This window comes from Chrysochloris asiatica, unplaced genomic scaffold (genome assembly GCF_000296735.1).
Source record: "Chrysochloris asiatica unplaced genomic scaffold, ChrAsi1.0 scaffold00050, whole genome shotgun sequence".
In the NCBI taxonomy this organism is placed as follows: Eukaryota; Metazoa; Chordata; class Mammalia; order Afrosoricida; family Chrysochloridae; genus Chrysochloris; species Chrysochloris asiatica.
This window is the reverse complement of record NW_006408568.1, coordinates 14,325,450-14,328,314: the sequence shown is the minus strand read 5'-3', so window position 1 is coordinate 14,328,314 and position 2,865 is coordinate 14,325,450. Positions and strand designations below refer to the sequence as shown.

At 40.2% G+C, this 2,865-nt stretch overlaps 1 pseudogene; it reads left to right on the top strand.

The window, feature by feature from the left end:
• Positions 1-176: 176 nt before the first annotated feature.
• Positions 177-749, top strand: LOC102832872 (annotated as a pseudogene).
• The last annotated feature ends 2,116 nt before the right edge of the window (positions 750-2,865 follow it).

The following is a 2,865-nucleotide window of genomic DNA, read 5'->3' as shown; positions in this document are numbered from 1 at the left end:
CAGCTGGTAGTTTCGAACTACTGACCCTGAGGTTAGCAGCTGGATTCGTAACCACTAAGCTACCAGAGCTCCTGCAGACATTTTACTGATCTGGAAATAGACAAATAGTCACTCCTTTCCAAAGACCATCTACTTTTGTCATTCTAAGACTGGAGAAGATACTTAGAAATAAAGCCATGATTATGTTTGTCATTAAAAAGTCACAATTAAGGGAAGTGCCACCTCCTAGAATAATTCCCCCAAGAAAAAGAATTTCATCACCCAATATTAATGCTATTTTATCAGAGGTTGAAGATCTTAGCATCATTCAGGTGACAATTCAAGTGGTGATAATGAACGACTCAAAAGTTGAAAAAGCTAGACAGCTAGGGAAACAAGTGAATGACCTCCTCAAATATCTAGTGATAGGCTTCCCTGTGAATGTTTCCTTTAGGAAATCCCAGTCCTCGCTGTGTGGTGGTTGATGGTATGCTTTTTGGGGTATCACTCAAAGTCCTCAGGTACCTGGAAATCAGTTCCATTAGGATGATCTTAGATTATGAAAATTTTATCCAAGTCATAGTCATTAGGGCATTTCCAGGACTGGTGATTCATAACCAGTTGGTTGATGAGAGTGAGTCAGATGCCCAGTGACACAAGAATCAGCTGAGCTAAGCCAGTTGGGGGTTCCTGCAACCGAAGAAACAAAAGACACTGACGGACACCCTCAGATCAAGCAAGAACCAGACCCGTCGTGGCAGAAACCTTGACCCTCCCAGGCTTAAAGTATCAGTGGTTGAAAAGAGTTATTCAGACCTGTTACTGTCCCAGATTGTGTCATCCATTTGTATACCTTCTATACAAATCCCTCCTCCCCCCATTTTAGGGTAGAATGCCTACTTTTCCAGCAATTCTATGGATTGAATTTAAGAGCAGCTTGCCTATAGATTTGGAATGACTGGTTCACTTTGGAATGTATTATAAGGGTATGACTGACTACAACACTTTTTAAAGTGTTGAAAAGCAAAGATGTCATCTTGAGGACTAAGGTGTGCCTGACCCAAACTATGGTATTTTCAATAACCTTATATGCATGTGAAAGCTGGACAGTGAATAAGGAAGACCATAGTAGAATTACTGAGCTCTGATAGCATAGTGGTTATGAATCGGGCTGCTAACTTCAAGATCGGCAGTTTAAAACTAACAGCTGTTGCATGGGAGAAAGATGAGACTTTCTGCTCCTGTAAAGATTTGCAGCCTCAGAAACCCTGTGCAGGGTCACTATGAGTCGGAACTGACTCCATGGTTCTTAATAACAACAACAACAATAGTAGAATTGATGCTTTTGAGGTATGGTGTTGGAGGAGAATATTGAAAGTGCCATGGGATGCCCACAGAACCAACAGATCTGTGTTGGAAGAAGGGCAGCCAGAGTGCTCCTTGGAGGCCAAGATGACCAAACTTTGTCTCTCATACTTCGGACATATTGTCAGGAGGGACCAGTCGCTGGAGAAGGATATCATGTTTGGTAAGGTGAAGGGTCAAAGAAAAAGAAGAAGACTCCCAACTAGATGGATTGACCAAGTGGCAGCATCAATGGGCTCAAGCGTAGCAACAATAGTGAGGTTGGCCCAGGTTCAGGCAGTGTTTTGTTCTGCTGTGCATAAGGTCACTACGAGTCGGCACCAACTCGAAGACAACTGACAACAACAACATGCCTTTTACACACTTAAAAAAAAAAAAAGTAATAGCCACCTCTGGCTTAGAAGACTGATTTACTCTAAGTATGTGTGGGGTGGGAGAAAGTATTTGAATAAATGTCTACAGAACTGTACCCAATCCCCATATTAGGCATGACATTAAAATAATACTAGTATAGTTGTGTATTGTATAATATGATACTTCCAAGTGACATTGTTGTTGCTGTTGTTTTTAAGTGCCACTGCATTTTTTCTGACTTAAACCAACCTTGTATAGGGTTTCTGAGGAGCTTCTGGTGCATTTGAACCACCAACCTTATGGTTAGCTATCCAGTGTTTATCCTACAGCAGCACATATAAATAGTATAATTTAGGAAGGGTAGACAAGCATGGAATGAAAATTAAGGTTTCCATCCTGTCATTCAAACTAGTCTTTCTTTCAACTGAAAATTCCCAGGCTTATTTATGTGTCTGTAGTGTAGTGGTTACGAATCGGGCTGCGAACCTTAAGGCCCGCAGTTCAAAACTACAGCCAACAGTTTGAAACTACCAGCCGTTCCGCGGGAGAAAGATGAGGCGTTCTGCTCCCATAAAGATTTACAGCCTCGGAAACCCTGTACAGGGTTACTATGGGTCGGAACCGACTCGACGGCACTTAATAACAACAACAGGCTTCCAAGGCAACACATGGTTCTGGGTTTTCTCTTCTTTTAAGGGCTTGCCTTTTTATTTCCCCATGTAGGCTCCTTTCCTTTCACCAGGCCTAGACCTCTTTTCTCTATGCTTTAAATTTTTTTTTTTTTGGTTTGTTTAATTTTTATTATCTTCAAACAGATACAAAAAAATGGAAAAATCAACCCCCACCATCCAGCTTAAACAAATATCCACACATGGCCCATTTGGTTTCATTACATTCCCATCAACTTTTCTTCCCACCACCCACAGCCAGATTATTTTGAAGTAAATTCCATATATATTATTTTGCCCATAAATACTTTAGTACTTATCACTAAAAGATAAAAATTTCCTGCTTGTCTTATAAATTTTGGCAACAAATGATTTGCTCAAATTATGATCCAAGAAGAGTCAAATGTTGTGTTTAAACGTTATGTATCTTAAGTTACTAAACTGTAGGTTCATTCTCCTTATTTTCCTTGTATCTTTTTTGTTGAAGAAAAATTACTGT